This window comes from Delphinus delphis, chromosome 9, assembly GCF_949987515.2.
Source record: "Delphinus delphis chromosome 9, mDelDel1.2, whole genome shotgun sequence".
Taxonomy (NCBI): Eukaryota; Metazoa; Chordata; class Mammalia; order Artiodactyla; family Delphinidae; genus Delphinus; species Delphinus delphis.
The window spans coordinates 60,375,420-60,393,059 of record NC_082691.1 but is presented as its reverse complement, the minus strand read 5'-3'; the positions used below and the strand labels follow the sequence as shown (position 1 = coordinate 60,393,059).

At 41.5% G+C, this 17,640-nt stretch overlaps 1 protein-coding gene across 1 annotated transcript in view; it reads left to right on the top strand.

The window, feature by feature from the left end:
- Positions 1-17,640, top strand: part of CPVL (carboxypeptidase vitellogenic like) — a 101,279-nt gene that overhangs the window by 75,981 nt on the left and 7,658 nt on the right. The window lies entirely within an intron of this gene.

Below are 17,640 nucleotides of genomic sequence, written 5' to 3'. Positions count from 1 at the left end.
TAGTCTCAAGAGGAAAAATGTATTCTTCTAGACTTGATTTTATTCCCCAATTTTTTATGTGAGGTAACACTGGGACGTCAATTCTGTATCTCCAAGTATTTGGAAGAATAGCTTTCTAATGCTTGAGTTTTCCTTTAGGCAAATCCATGCTCCAAACAGAAATTAATCATAGGAATACTACTTCAAAAGAACTTTGCTTTGGAACTGTAAATGAGAGATCACAAAGTATTTTATCAGGGGTCACTGGGTTATCACCTGAATTACTCATTTATGTTTAAAAAAATGATAGATCCAGCAGAAATTACGGGTATTCTAATGTGAAAAGGTAGCCTTCCTACCCTACCCCGGTCATTCTAACCATTAAATAACATGAAATTTAACAGAAATTTAAATATTACACAAAATGTTAACTACCTTGGACAATGGAAACAGTTGAGAGACATATTTCTGGGCTCAAGTGAAGGTAAACTTTGAAAAGTTATAACGTTACAGTTTCTAAATCGAGATAAATTATACCAAAGAATTAACTACTGGTGGAATGGCAAACTAAATGTCTCAGAGCAGGAACAGTTCTGGCAGTATATATATGAAATCTGAAAATGGGACAGGGAAGGACAGAAAGAAGTGTCTGTTTACATGCAGAGAGATCTCAAGAGAGGATGGGAAGTGCCTTGTCAGCCCCATCTGCTTCTGTAAACTTGAGTGATCTTGAATCTGGTATTGAGTTGTGGACCACAATAAATAGTTAACTCTGAAGACAGATTCCAAAATATTGAAATTCCTGGACAAGTGGAGGCTCTTCAGTTGCAGAAAATAATCTGGACTTAATTTTGTTGTTTATTTGTCTCTTTTTAAGTAACACAAGTTATATAGCAATTCAAATATTTTTAAAAAAGAAAAAGTTCAGGGCTTCCCTGGTGGCGCAGTGGTTGGGAGTCCGCCCGCCGATGCAGGGGACGCGGGTTCGTGCCCCGGTCCGGGAGGATCCCACATGCCGCGGAGCGGCTGGGCCCGTGAGCCATGGCCACTGAGGCTGCGTGCCGGAGCCTGTGCTCCGCAACGGGAGAGGCCACAGCAGTGAGAGGCCCATGTACCGCAAGAAAAAAAAAAAAAAAAAAAAAAAAAAAAATTAAAAAAAAAAAAAAAAAAAAAAAAAAAAAAGAAAAAGTTCAACAATTTCAACATCTGAAATTGCATTTTAATTGATTCATATGTTCACAGGTACAGGTTTTTGCATAATTTTAACAGTGTAATATAAGGTTGATTCTACTTTGTTACTTACTGAGTTATAACATAATATGGAAAAGTGAACAAGTCACAAATATACAGGTAAATGAATTTTCACAAAGTGAACATACCCCTGTGACTATTACCTAAATAAAGAAAGAGAATAGAACCAGTGCCCCTCCCCCCACCGCCCCATAGTCACTACTCCCCTCCTCCCCGAAGTAACCACTGTCCTGACTTCTAATAGCCTAGATTACTTTTGCAAGTTTTTGAATTTTTATAAATGGACATATTCAGTATGTACTCTTTCCTGTGTGGTATGTTTGCTCACCTTTGTGTTCATGAGATTTATTTCTTCTCTTTTTATATGGTAGTTGGGTACTTTTTCCTGATATGCTTAGAAATTTTCAGTTGAATGTCAGACATTAAACAGGTAAAATTATGGAGATAGTTTGAGTTTCTGGCTGATGATATTTATCTTCAAAGAGATTTTGCTTTGCTTCTGTCAGGCAATTAGAATAGAGGCAAGCACCTTTATCAAGTCTGGAATTGAGTGACTTTAAATCTGTACTTTTTGTCTCCCAAAGCTCCATTCAAGTTTCCAGTCTCTTAACTACCACTTTATGCTTGGTTTTGTAGCCTCTTGGCCGCTGAATCAACTATTGCTTTGATGTGGACAGGGCCAGAGAATGCCAGACTCAGTTTGTTGCCCTTCCTTCAGTTTGCAAGCCTGGCCCCTTGTAGTGGGCAGAATAATGGGCCCCCAAAGAGACCTTCCCCCTAATCTCTGGAACCTGTCAATATGTTGTATCGTATGGAAAGAAGGAATCAAGGCTACATATGGAAATAAGGTTGTTAATCATCTGACCTAGAGATGGGGACATTATTCTGGATTATCCAGATGGGCCAGTGTAGTCACAAAGATCCTTATGAGTGAATGAGGGAAGCAGGTGAGTCAGAGTCAGAGAGGGTTTCAAAGATGCTCTGTTGCTGGCTTTGAAGACAGAGGAAGGACCATGAGCTAAGGAGTGCAGGCAGCCTCTAGAAATTAGGAATCACAAAGAAACAGATTCTCCCCTAGAGCCTCCAGAAGGAATGGAACTTTGCCAACATCTTAGTTAGCTTAGCCAGCATCTTTAGTCCAGTGGGACCATTTCTGACTTCTGACCTCCAGAATTATAAAATAAGAAATTATTGTTGTTTTAAAACACTTACATTTGTGGTGGTTTGTTATAGGAACAATAGGAAACTAATACACCCCTTATATCCTGGCTGCCTTGGGTGAGCCTCAGGATTTTCAGGTGGGTGTGTTCTGTATTTTGTCCAGCTTTTCTAGTTTTTCTTAGTAGGAGGATTGAGAGCAACAAGTGTCTCTGCCAGTACAGAACTAATATCATGTGTGTCAGTAGTCCTACTGATCTACATAAGCTATGCAAATAAATCAGGCAAAAGACAGATTATGATTTTTTGTGTGCAAAATGAAGAAGAGGCAAATAAAAGATCAGAGTTATAAGGGATGGGCTCACCTACCTATATTTAAGTTCAATGATGATAAAGATAGCTTTCGTTTGTTGAACACTAAATATGTGCCGACTGTTGTGATAGGTACTTCATGGATATTAGAATAACCTCTGAAAATTATATAATATAATTTCCATTTTACTTACATATGAGGAAACAGACTCTGAGAAGGTAAACAGTTAATCCAGAATCATCCAATGACAGCACTGGGATTCAAACTTTTTTCAGTTTGTTCCCAGAGCCTGTGTGCCTATGTCTGTCAGATTGGCTCTGATACTTAATTGCCAGTAAGGTGGAGAATGTTAACTAAATAGAAGAGAAGAGGAGCACTCAGGAAAAAAACTTGTTTATTTAATCTTTTCACATGTTTGAAAGACATTTGTTAGGCGTTCCTTAGGGGCAGTATAAAAAAAAGACATTTATCGGGCTTCCCTGGTGGCGCAGTGGTTGGGAGTCCGCCTGCCAATGCTGGAGACGCGGGTTCGTGCCCCCGTCCAGGAGGATGCCACGTGCCGTGGAGCAGCTGGGCCCGTGAGCTATGGCCGCTGAGCCTGCGCGTCCGGAGCCTGTGCTCCGCAGCGAGAGAGGCCACGGCAGTGAGAGGCCCGCGTACCGCAAAAAAAAAAAAAAAAAGATATTTATCAATACTCATGAGGTTCTAAACTTACCTCCCATGATTAGAATACAGTAATGCTTTCCCTGTGGCTAGAAATGAAGAAATATTAGCTTAATAATGAAATGCCCACATTCTTTTATTTCTGATTGCATCCTCCCATTCACTGACTGGATGGTCTGGCTGCTATAAGATCAGCAGACTGAATATGATAATAAAGTCTACTCTATCAAGGAGATTTTACTCAAAGGAGGGAAGAAATAAAGGCAGAAAATAAGCAAATATAGACATTCACAAATCAGATAATGCCAGAAAATAAAACTGGATGATGTGAAAGAGCTGGTACAGGGACTACTTTGGATGGTGGGTCCCAGAAGCCTCACTGAAGAGGTGAGACAGTAGGACATGAAGCAGCCTCCATGTGCAGATGTGGGCCAGCGTTTCCATGCAGAGAATGTCTAAATGTGCCAAGGGGCAGAAATAAGCTGGATGTGCCTGAGGAAAGGAAGGAGGGCCAGTGGATCTGAGGGAGGAATAGGGAAAGAGGGGAAGCAAAGATGGAGGATTGGCTGTGGCCATATCATATGGGACCTGGTGGGTCAGGGTAGAGTTTGTACTCAGAAAGTTAATCACATCCCATAGACAGAGCTCTAAACTTCTTGCTCTGGTTTGAGATCCCTTCCAGTGCAACTTCTGAGTATATTCATGCTATCCTCTTTGGTATCATGACCCTCTACACACACACTCTTAATTGAGTTCTTTTTTCCCACAAGGAAAAATTTGCTTGTAGACATCTTTCTGTTGGGGAGATTTTTTTTACCTCAACTGCTGACTAGTTTAGGAATGATCATTGTTACTGAAGAAAACTGTATACAGTATTAGGTTATATGGATATGTGTGTTTGTGTATGTGTGTTATACATGTGTATACCTATAAAATATGTAGAGACTGTGTAACAGAGTGGTTAGAGACCACTATAGAGTGGCCTCTAATACTATAATAGACCATTAGAGTGGTCTCAGTACTATAGTAGAGTATTACAGTGGTCTCAGTACTATAATAGAGTGTTCTAGTGGCCTCCAATACTATAATAGAGTGTTACAGTGGCCTCCAATAGTATGGTACAGTGTTACAGGGGCCTCCAACATTATACTACAGTGTTCCAGTGGCCTCCAATACTATAATAGAGTGTTCCAGTGTCCTCAGTACTATAATAGAGTATTTGAGGCAGGAAGACCATGGTTTGCCTCCTTAATCTTCTACTTAATAGCTGTGTGACCTTGGGCAAGTTTTTCACCTCTCTATACCATGACTTCATCTCCTATAAAATAGGGGTAGTAATAATATCTACCTGTTATGGACTGAATTGTGTCTCCCTAACTTAGGATGTTGAAGACCTAACTTAGGATGTGTCTGTATTTGGAGATATGGCCTCTAAGGAGGTAATTAAGGTTAAATGAGGTCATAAGGGCAGGGCCCTGATTCTATGGGATTAAGAAGAGACGGCAGAGAGATCGCTTGCCCTCTCTCTGTCTCGGCCATGTGAGGACACAGCAAGAAGGCAGCCATCTGCAAGCCAGGAAGAGAGCTCTCGTCAGAAACCCAGTCAGCTAGCACCTTGGTCTTGGACTTCCCAGTTGCCAAAAACGTGAGAAATTTCTGTTCTTTAAGCCACTCAGTCTATAGTATCCTCATAGGGTTATTGAGGGGATTCAATAAGCTAATTAGCTTAGAGCAGTCCCTGACTTATAGGAAACATTTGCTATTATTTTTGTTACCATGGATCACTTATAAGAATATACACAAAAGAAAGGAAAATTATAAATGGTAAAAATCAAGATCAGGGAAAATGTTTGATTTTCCCTTAGAGGAAAGTTGGAGTATTAGTATTCAGGCCATTAAGGGTAAACACGCATGCCGAGCTGCCAGGGAGCGATGGGCACATCCTTAACCCCCTGTCCGCCGCACTGCTTTATGATGAGAATCCCGCCGGTCGCATTCAGCATGTCCTCCAGATCCTTTGACGGCTGCCTCAGCCACCTGTTAGTCTATGTCCCATGGACCTTCCTTGTGAAACGCTCCAGTGCCTGGCATCACACGTGTCCTGCTCGGTGCTGGGCACGGAACGCCCAGCTTGGGAGGCGAGATTGGGGCTGCAGGGCAACCTGGGCCGTAGAGGTGGGACAAGGGATTGATCACCACTCAGAAGCTTGTGGCAAATGTCACACTGAGCCCGCTGACTCTTGTGGTGAATGCAAAACACATTGAGAGATGAAATGGCACTCCTGTGGCTGCCAAAAACCGGCTAACAAAAGAAGCGAGGCCCACATGTGTTTGTGATAGAAGTGTTTTACCACACAGCGGCGAGGGATCTGCATTTTATGTAGGTGATTTTACAGTGCTGGCGGCGCTCCTTCCCCTAATGCCTCAGCGTAGGATTGGGGGTGGTGTGTGGAGATTGGGGGGAGGGGCAGGGATGAAGGAGGGAAAGGAGCTCTGGTGTTCACAAAGGCATTCTCTGTGGATTAAGGATACTGTTCAGATGTCAGGCATCTGATAATGAAAGAAACGGGCCTCAACCGTGGACTTGGCTTTTTAGCATTTGACACACAAAACAGAAGCATGTGTATGTGTCTGCCAAAAAAGAAAACTCACTCTCTGCCAAACTCCACAGCTTTTAATTTAAAAATCAAAACCAAAGTAGACTTGTCTCTGGATGGTTCCCTAAAATGTCCACTTAAAGGAATGACAGCTCTCCCGGGGGAGTGTCAAGGTACGGAGATGGGCAGCTGTTTCTCCATCAAGGAAGGCCCAGGAAAACCAATCAGCTCCGTCAAGCCTTCGGAGATCAGATGAAGAATGAGTGCTCTTTGTTGCCCCTTGTTGGCCTGGCCTCCACAATCTGTGCCATTCTAAGACTTGCACCCTCCCTTGTTATATCATCTGGGAAGTCATGGGCTTTTCTGAGCTTCAGTTTGTTCATCTGTAAAATACAAGGTTTGAACTGAGTTATCGCTAAGATATCTTCAAAGAAAGATCTGAAATATATTTTTCATTAATGTCCGGAGGGGCTCAGTTTGCAAGCAATATAGAATAGATAGTTGCCTTCAGAGTGTGATGTGTGTGTTTGTATGACTCAGTAGTGTTGCAGTATAGAACAAAGGTCTAATCCTCTCTCTCCCGCTAGCTGGTGGCAACCCATGTGCATCACTGTCGAGGCCACCATGCTGCTCCTTTTGGGGTCTTTCTCTGCCTTTCTCCAAATGTCACAGTTGCTGTTCATGATCTGTTTTGATGTTGCCACTGCTTTTGAAACGCAGGACATTTTGTTCTTACATCACTGAATTGTCATTTCAACTCCAAAGACTTTTTGATGCCACATTTAATATAAAATTTAATCAGAGTATAAAATTTTAATTGGAATAATAACACCGATGAATTTCTTTAAAAACATCTTTCTAGAAAAAAGCTTCATGAAGCTAAATTTTCTGAAAAAAGCATTTTTGCTATCTTGATTTCAATGAAAATATTCTAACGGAGATTACTTATTTTCCATGTAAACATTAAAAGGAAGACTTGAGTCCCTGGTCAATTTTCATTCCTATGCAATCATACTGGGTGTAGCTTCTTCTACCATGAGTTTTGCATTGTTTCCAACAACTCTCTTTTCCTGATTGCAATTTGAGTCATCATTAATTTTATTTTATGTTTTCATTATCAATATCAGCTTAGGTTATTCAATAATTACAGGATGGATTATCTCCATATTCTAGGTAGCATTTTCCAGTTGAAACAAATTTTAGATCTCATTTTCCAGGTGGGGAAACTGAAGCCCAGAGGTTAAGTGACTGTTCCAAAGTCTCCTACCCATTTTATGTCTGAGCTGAGATTATATTCTAGGTCCCCTGTCTTCCAGCCCAGAGGTTTTCTACTTCACAAGGGCACCCACGTCTGGAATGATGGATTGGCAGTAGTAAACTAGTACAGTTAAAATTGGAACCTGCATACATATCTGCCATAATTAAGGCAGGCCTGAGAAATAATGTATTTTACTTCCAGTGTTAGCTGTTCAGTTACATGCATGTGCCCTTCTATAGTCAGACAGAGTATTGGGATTTTTAAAAAGGTGCTAGAGCTCAGTAAGTGGTGAGGCAAGGTTCATGCAGTGTTAAGAAAGGTTATAGCTTTACCTGGGAATTTCTAATGTTAGTAAAAGAACAGATGCTGAAATTGGCTAAAATGAACAGAGGAAACTGGTAGGCAGAGCCTCAGAATGAGAGCGTACAGGGCAGGGTACAGGCAGAGCACACAGTCTGGTTTCTAATCTGGAGCGTAAAGGATGAAAGCTGGGAGAGAAACTGGAAAGAGATCATGGGACCTTGATGGTAGGCAAAGGGGTGAGTGTTCCATTGTTTAAGTAGTGGGGGGCCACTGACAGGTTATTTTTTCCCAATTTTTTTAATTGTGATAAAATATACATAACAAAATTTGCCATCTTAACCATTTTAAAGTATACAGTTGAGTGGTATTAATGCATTCATAATGTTGTGCACCATCCATCTCCACAGTTTTTTGTTTTTTTTTTTTTTTTTTTGGCCATGGCTCATGGGCCCAGCCGTTCTGCGGCATGTGGGATCTTCCCGGACCGGGGCACGAACCCGCGTCCCCTGCATCTGCAGGCGGACTCTCAACCACTGTGCCACCAGGGAAGCCCTCTACAGTTCTTTTCCTCTTGTAAAGCTGAAACTCTGTAACTAAACACCAGCTCCCCATTACCCCTTCCCCAGAGCCTGGCAACCACCATTCTACCCCGTCTCTATGAATCTGACTACTCTAAGTATCTCATATAAGTGGAAGCATACAGTGTTTGTCGCTGTGGAAGATGTTTAAACACATTTTCAAAGCTTTGGAAAGTTTAAAATGGCAGCAGTAGGATGAATTCAGGCCAGATAGAGGTCAGAGAAGGAGGATCCCCAGGAAATAGGGAGTCATGTTAGGAGCTGTATTGGAAGAAGGTTCTCCATCTACTTTCTGAGACCACCTTCTTGATACTTGATTCTGAGGTCCTGAAATAGAGGAGACGAGCTTTGTAATGTCTAAGCTGTGAGGACTGATCCCTGTTTGAGACATGCTGTTTCCTGTGTAGTTAAACCAGCTTGAAAGCTAGGTATCCACAGGGAGCACCTGGCATGCTGGTGTCATCCTGGTGCCCTCCTCAGGCAGCCACAGTGAGTCCCCCAGCCCCCAAAAGCACAAGCCCTGAGCCATGACTTATACTTTGACCTTGACCCAGGTTTGGCTTATGGAGTCCTCAGGACTGTGTTCTGCCAAACTCTTCTCAGGGGCTTCTCCCTGAGTTTCCAACAGGAATCAGACCTTCTGTTAGGGGTTACATACAGAGAAACCAAGGGAAGGAGCCCACCACCTTCAAAGCTTGACTGTTTTGGAGAGTCGTGACCAATGGGAGGCGTTCTGGGGTAATGAGAGGAAGGTGGACTGTGGAGTTAGACCAACCTATGTGAATTTCAGTTTTGCCACTTACCGGCTGTGGGCTGGTCGCTCGTGCATGGGGGTGTCAGGAAGGCCAAAGGAGACCTTAAGGATGGCTACCAATCCTTCAGCATTTGCAAGCCCTCAGGCCAGTGGTCTGCCACACACTTTCTTATCCACAATTTTATGGAATACTCATAGCTCCCCTGTAAATTATGGGATTGTATTTACTAATTTATAAATGTAGAAACAGAAGTTTCACCTGGAAAACTTGATTAAGGCTTCAAATAGTAATAGTATCTGAGATTTGACAGCCCACATCTTGCTCTTTCCCCAGCACTGCTGTGCTTTAAGTACCTGTGGGGGCCATGGAGCAGGAAGGATGGAAGATTCTGGTTGGCCACCGGACCAAGGCTACAAGTCTGCCCTTGGTGGTGGTGGTGACAGAGGTGGGTAGAGTGTGGGTGGTGGCCAGTGTGTTTGGCAGTACATCCAGTCCACATAGAAGAGGCTGTTTTCGGGCTTCCCTGGTGGCTCAGTGGTTGAGAGTCCGCCTGCCGATGCAGGGGACACGGGTTCGTGCCCCGGTCTGGGAAGATCCCACATGCCGCGGAGCGGCTGGGCCCGTGAGCCATGGCCGCTGAGCCTGCGCGTCCGGAGCCTGTGCTCCGCAACGGGAGAGGCCACAACAGTGAGAGGCCCGCGTAGCGCAAAAAAAAAAAGAGGCTGTTTTCTAAAGAAAAGCAGAGTGCTTACAGGGAGTAGGAGGATGGGGATAAGCCCGGCATGCAGACAGAAAACAATTAACAACTACGGCTTCTTAATTGTGCTTTTCTAAAATTAACATCAACCATTTTGTTTCTTTGACTACACACAACTGAAAAAGGGAGAAAAGAATAACCACAGTCCTTCGAGTGGAAGGGAAGGTCAGGCTAGGATTTCATGATGTCCACAGATAATGCAGAGAGAATGACCGAGCTGGCCACCTGCCTCTCTTGAACTTTCTGATAATTCTTTTTTTCTTTTAATTTAGAATTTTAAACATCTTAGTGAGCATTAGAAACTATTTCTGAAGAAACCAACAGTTCTAGAAAGGTCTTCAGCAAGTCCTTGTTTGCACTGACAAAATCAGAGTAAGCAAAGAGCAATAAATGTAACTATTGCATTCAACTAATTGATAGGGCATGAGAAATTAAAACAGTATTTAATGGAGGAAAGTAACTGTTAAACAGATTTGAGACAGTGATTACCAAATGCAGCTAATTCCTGGGAAAATGTTTTGGTTTTGTTACAGAAATTGTTAAACAGAATCTTCATCTCTCTCCCAGCTCTTGATTTTTACCAAGAGGGATGGCCTGATTCATGGGTTCTTTGTCTCCATCTTCCAGACCTGGGGAAGGTTCTTCTGTCCACTCTTGGGAATCAGACTGTGGACAGAAAATCAGACATAGCAATCAAAACATACCCCTGCCCTCAATATAAAACTTGCCGTCAAGAGCTTCACGGATTCTCCAGAAGCAGGCGTTGAGGCAAAGTTTGGAGTGCAAGATGTTTATTAGGGATTAATACCTGAGAAAGGAAGGGGTAGGAAGCAGAATTGGCAGAGGAGAAAACCAAACTATGATAGAGGCCTGACAAACCTTGGCCAACCTGCAAGGGAGCTCCAGAGAGAGTAGTTTCCATCAGAGCATCTTACATCAGACAAAAATGATCAGGCCTTTATATCCCCCGCCTCACTCAGTCACCAAATGTGGGATGCCCCAGGAAGGGCATCATTTTGGGGAAAGGCTGTGCTCTGCAGCTGAGGCAGACCCCGAAGGAGCTGGAGGCCGTCTGCTGACTGGACTTCCCACAGCTGGGCCGCAAGTCCATCCTTGAAAGGGGATCTGATGATGCATCTGTCTACCACAAAGGCCACCAAGACAATGCAGTTGCAAGCTCTCAGGGTTTGTGTGGGGGTGGGTGAATAGACAGCAGCAGGAGTTGGTGGTTTGCCTAAGGCCACATTGGGTATTGGTCTTCCTTTGTTTGCATAATGTAAGCTTTCACTTGAGCTCTTAGTGTCATTATGTCTTCTATCTGCGTTAGAAAGATGGATCCAGCCTTGCTTTTCAGTTCACATCAAGATTCCAAGATAGGAACAACAGATCTTTCAGGGAAAAGAATCAAGAATTGTCAAGAAATATTTCCCTTTTTCAGTTATTTATTACAGAATAAGAAATCGCTCCAAAACTTACTGGCTTACCACAACAATAATTTATTATTTCTCACAATTATGTGGGTGGAATGGGCTCAGTAGAGTGGTTCTTCTGATTGGGGTAGACCGAGGTCGCACATGCAGCTGCATTCAGCTGAGAGTTTGGCTAAAGCTGGGTAAGGTAGTCTCCTAGGTAGGCTCCAAGGGAATCTCCTGTCCTCCAGTGCTCTCTCCATATGACCTCTAACCATGTAGTGTCCTGGCCTGGACTTCACAGCATAGCAGCAGGTCTCCCAACCTGAGAAGCAAAAGATGCCCATCCTTTTAAGGCCAGGGTTCAAAAGCCCCAGACTGTTATTTCCATTGCATTCTTTTGGTCAAAGCAAATCACAGAGTAAGGCCATATTCCTCCTGATGGCAAGAATGGCAAAGAATTTGGAACCATCCTTGTCCACTACATTTTCCTAAGCCATTGTGTCTCAACCCTTGCAAATATAGATTCCCAAGGCCTATTTCCAGATATTCTAACTTTACTGGTCTGGGGTAAGACCTGAGCATCAATATTTAGACTTCTTAGGGAATTTAATATGCATCTGGTTTTGGGGAACCCTAAACTGTGATGTCGTTTGTTCCTCTATTGATAAGGAAATGGCTTCCATCTTGCAGGAATCCTGTGTGGCTTACGTTTGGAGAAACTTCTGTTCCGATGCCTAAAGGGTGCTCTAAATCCTGACCTATTTTACTTACTTACAGGCCAACCGGAAACCTGAGAACATAGATTTACTCTTAACAAACCAGCCATTGATCTGAAGCATCACATTTAGAAAAGTGTCCTCTAGTCAACAGTATTTACTGGTATGGCTCTGGTTCTCTGAAATGCTCAGCCAAAACCTTAAACTAAATTTTAAACCTCAGTTCCCTGCCATGCATTGTAGGTTTACAAGTGATCTTTGTTCTCTCAAAATACTGATAGACCATTGGTAATTTAGACTCGTAGAAGAACTCTTTTATTTACTCAAAACATTAGCTTCCTTTTCCCAGCAGCATTCTGTCTCATGCTGAAATGATGTGATCCTCATGTGCAAAGTCTTCTGTTACTTTGCAGCAAAGATACAACTAGATCAAGCAGGGTCTCCTGTAAACATCATCCAGAGGAGTTCTCAGCACAGATGTTGCCCACCAGTCACAGTGTGTTTCTGGATATTAATTGTTGATCAAACACTATTGATATCATAGATTGATACAATTAGTTCCATGCCAAAGCAAAAATAAAAATGCTATGATTTAGACTGAAGCCTTATCAGGAGTAAACTTAGCACTTCCATTAGGTGATCGTTAGGTTATTTAATAGATTCCTAACCTGGGGTAAGGGTTTGTGGTTAGGATTCAAGGGGTCAGTGAACTTAGAAGGGAAAGAAATTGCATCCTTATTTTCACTAACCTCTAACTGAAACATCATTTCCTTCCATTTTGAATGTAGGCAACAAACCACAGCAGTATTAGCAGTGCCTTTGACTTTGTCACCATAGAAAGCAGAGATATTTTCATATCAAATACAGATGCTGTTGCAAATAGCTAGAAACAATGCTTATGACCATCACTACTTTAAAGTTACAGGAGTTATCAGACCCACAGGTTGCTCTTCTATATGTGTTCATATAGAAGGTTGTATGTTGATGTATCACAAATTCATGTTTAGCTGTTTTGATCATTTCAATGTAATGGCTTCATTTGTAATCTATAATATATATGTATATATATTATGATATGTATCATAATATATATATGAGTGAATCATGTATTTAAAAACATTATTCTGGGGCTTCCCTGGTGGCGCAGTGGTTGAGAGTCCGCCTGCTGATGCGGGGGACGGGGGTTCGTGCGGGGGACGGGGGTTCGTGCCCCGGTCCGGGAGGATCCCACATGCCACGGAGCGGCTGGGCCTGTGGGCCATGCCCACTGAGCCTGCACGTCCGGAGCCTGTGCTCCGCAATGGGAGAGGCCACAGCAGTGAGAGGCCCGCGTACCGGAAAAAAAAAACAAAAAAAACCCACACATTATTCTGAGAGGTATCTATAGGCTACACTAAATAGGGGACCCCCCATAGGGGTCCAAGGCACACAAAAGACAAAAGGCACACAAAAGACAAGGCACACAAAAGACAAAGAACCCATGGATTAGACTATTGGAATTGTTGAAAATAATTCATAGACTCTCCCCAACCCAAACCATGGACTACCTTTGGTGACCTCAGATTGAGAAGTTATGAGCTTGAATTTTATTTATTTTTTATTACCTTGGCGATTCTCACTACTTCTATTATCATCATACTCAAGTGACATTATAGTTTAGGGATTAAGATAATGAATACTGTGTTAGACCTGGATTAGCTTCCAGCTCTACCACTTACTAGCTGTGTGACCTTGGGCAAGTTACTTAACCTCTCCAGGAGGTCCCTCATCTGTAAACTGGGGTTGATATTAATACCTACCTCTCTTGCAGAAGGATTCATTATTAGAATTAATTAAGATAATGCTCATTTATTACTTGACACTCTGTCTGGCATCTAGTAAGCATGTAATAAATATTTATTTTATTGTCTTTGTTGACCTCTCCTAGCATGAATCTGTTTTCACAGGGCAAGACGCTTCCCCCAACCCCATCGAACAGGGTCCTTAAGCGATATTGTGTCTTAAAGGCTCAGATGATGAAATGGGCTGAGTATTATTCATCAGATAGGACTAGAAATATGGCAGTTGTATCCAGTTTTCCCTTCACCATAACAAGGAAACTGTCTTGATGAGAGATGGAAGAAGTAGAGGGGACTGGGGAGGTGTTCCATGTTTTGCTGCATGGCAGTCTAACAAAAGTATATGAAAATCACTAAATTTAGTGATGAGATGTTTCTAAAGCATTGAGTCCCTTCTAGTTTAACAGTAATCTGAAACATCCCTGTTGACAATAAATGAAGCATCCAGCCTTAATGCTTTTGTTCTGGTTTTGTTTTGTTTTGTTTTTTTTCATTTGTACTGAACTTCTAACATATAGAAACAGGGAAGAAGGGGAATATAGGAGCTTAGATTTAGAGAGTAAAAAATAATCTAGCAAAAACAAAAAACCAAATGTTTGGCAACTTCTTGCTCTTCTGCTGTCCAGCATGGAGATGTGGGTGTTATTTTTGTTCCTCTATTTATTTTTTTATGCAGCAACCGGAGTCCCAAGGTTTCTATTCTGGCACCAGCTCTGTCTTCTTGGAGCTGCTTGCCAGAGGGGGACTTCCCACTTTTGCCTTTGTTTCCTTCAATTGCTTCTCTGTATCCTCCCCACTTATTGTTTTTAGATATAGGGTTCATCTCATCATCCCTGTGTTGGGCAGAAGGAAAAAGCACAACAGAGAACATGTTAAATTTCTTAAAGATTCATTTTTGTGAGTTTGGCAGCATCAATAGGTGGGTTTTTTCTTTTCTTTTTTAGTTAAAAATTGAATAATATCCAAAAATACGTATCATACTTGTGTAAGATAAAGCAATGATAAATGAATACCCTTGTGCTTACCAGTCATTTAGGAAATGCAGCATTACCAGCAGCCCATCCCCTTCCCTCACTGGCCCTGGAGGTAAACCACTGCCCTGGATTGTTTTATCACCCTTTTCCTTTTTTAAAAAAATTAATAGTTTTACTGCAGATATACATCTCCATAAATGATATTTTACTTTTCATGTTTAATTTTATATAAAAGGAATTATTCTGTATGATTTTGCAATATACTTTTGCTCTTCAGTACTTTGAGATTCATTGTGTTGATACATGCAAAATTGTGCTTCGTTCCTTTACATTGCTGCATAGTATTCCATTGTGTGATTATATCATTTGTCCATTCCACTGCTGATGGGCATTTGGGTTGTTTCCAGCTTTTTGCTACTATAAATATTGCAGCTGTACACAGTCTTGCAAATGTCTCCTTGGGCCTGCGTGCAAGACTTTCTCTAAGAATAATTCCTAGCGGTGGAATGGATGAGTTCACAGGGTTTGAGCATCTTCAACTTCCTTAGGTAATGCCAAACTGTTTTCCAAATTGATTGTATTCTTTCCAGTAATGTACAAGGGTTCTGGTTATTCCACTATCTCGCCAACTCTTGGACTTGTGTCTAGGCATCTTTCAGCTGGGCTTGTTAAGTGGAAGGGGGCACTTAATGTCTTTTCCCATGTCTAATAAACATGGTCTGTCTTCTTTTTCTCTTGCTCTCTTTCCCATCTTCTTCTCTGGCTACCATCAGTTGAAAGACTGTAGCATCCACACCCAGTGAAAGGGCGGAGTGGACATGTCATATCCAAGTCTTGGTACTGCTTTGGTTGTGTGGATGCACTTTTCTTTCTGGATGGCCTGGGCTGATGCTGGCTATCAAAATAACCAGCTTTAAAAAAAATTAGAAATTTACTCCTTCAACACCTTATCACTTCAGCTTACCAACAGTGGCTCAGTATAAGAAGCAACTAATAAAATAGGCATTTCAACTTAAGCCTGGATTTGCGGGCAAGGCCTAGACCACAGGGAGAAGAACCTGAATCTTTTTTCTAACACAGCACAAATCCCCTCACTTCCATCACTTTTCCATTGAAACGACGAGGAAGTGAAGTTTTTTAGCCAGTCGCTTTGCTGTGAGTCTTACCAGAAAATTAAGAAGAATAGTAATTGGCAAATACTACTCACCCAGTTCTTTAGCTAGCCTTTCTCACATCTGCTTTATAGGATCCTTCTCACTGACCTGATTTACTCACTTCCTACTGCTTGACACAGAAACCACAAAGAACTACTTCAAAAGAAAAACACTGATTTTATACAAACCAATAAAAAAAATACAGCATTTTGGGGGACATAAAAAAACAATGGCTACCCTACATTATAAATTCTAGAATGAAAAAGTTTTTGCCTTGTGGTGTTTTAAGAAAAGCCACAAATTTTAAAAGATGCTATTCAAGAACACTCTGAATATGTGTTTTTAAGTTGTTTAAACTTTTTCCCTTTTACAATAGCCTCATTAACTGGTCTTAACTAGTCTCCTTTCTCTCCAACCTACCCTTCTCTCTGTGCTTTTTCCAAAATGCAAGTCCGATCCTGTTTTTCCTTGTTTAAAATCCCTCACTAACTCCCTGATACCTGAAGAATAAAGTCTGAACTCTTTACATAGAAGAGTAAAGATGTTTGATCTGGCTTCTGCTTCCTTCCTCAACCTGGACTCTTACTCTCCCTCCTTCTTAACTAGAATCCTGAAAAACAAAACAAAACACCTTATAATTCCCCAAGCACACCTTACTGTTCTGTCAGCCAATAATTCCCATGGATTCCCTCCGCTTTTCTTATAAGGCCTTTCCTACTCCTCTGACTGCCTGGAAAACACCCATTTGCCTTTCAGAGCTAAGTTCCAGCATCACCTCTAGGAAGCCCTTCTCCCAGAATTCCTCCTTCTCTGCATCTCTCTCTATGTACATCTCCTGTTGCATGTACCACACTGGGTTTTCATTTGCCTCTTCAATTGCCTTCTTCCTCTATTTGACGCTGAGCTCCTTGAGGACAGGAATAATGTACGATTTATGATTGTAGCAAACCCCTTAGCACAGTTCCTGGCACTCAGTAAATGTTCAGCGAATTAGAATTAAAATCAAATTGTCCCCTACCTTATACCCACACCCCTCTCATTTGTGTGTATATTCAAATACTACAATTCTCAAGGAATGCAAGTACACACCAGAATGTCTTCTAGGAAATAGACTAGACATGCTGAGATGATGAATAGTTCAAAACAATGCCCATCAAACGAAAGGATGCATTGTTTATGTCCACTGAAGACTATTTCCTTTCTGTGTTACATAAGAGAAAAAAGGAGAAATATTCTGGGAAAAAAAATTTATGGAAGGGGTTGTAGAAGTTTCATTATCTCACTGGCTGACTAGTGTGTCCTGTCCTTTAAAAAAAATTGAATTCTCAGTATTTGAGGGGTTTTTTTCCCTTTTCTGAAAAAAACATACAGCTTGCTTCTTGAAAACAAAGGCAATAATAAACAATAGCAACTCCCAATTTTACTCTGATTATTTGCCAAGAGTCGTCTTAGTTCATGTGGTTCTATTTCATTAAAGAGGACTGATGAGCTTAAAAAGAAGGCTACTAAATTAAGCTACCCAAATATGCACTTAGTTAATACTCAGGGGGCTAATTTATTGTATTATTTAAACTATAAATTGGATGGCAGATCTATTTGCTGAGGTATAACAGCTCAGCAATGATGCATAATTTTCTCTTAGCTATTGAGTGGTTTTCAATAATCTATTGAAATTTAACCAAGAACCATTTCATTATGGGAAGTGAATAAATACTAAGAAGGCTAACATTTAAAGTATTATCTGCACATGGAGAACAGGTTTTAAAAATTAATGTTACTGAGGAACAAAGAGGAATGGGGGGTTACCTTTTAAACAATAACTTTTCGTTGTTTCAATTTGAAGCATAACCAGATTTACAAAGTTGTTTGTGGGAATAGTAAATGGAGCCAATAAACAAACAAGGTAGAGCGTGGAGTTGGGTAGAGAAGTGGGC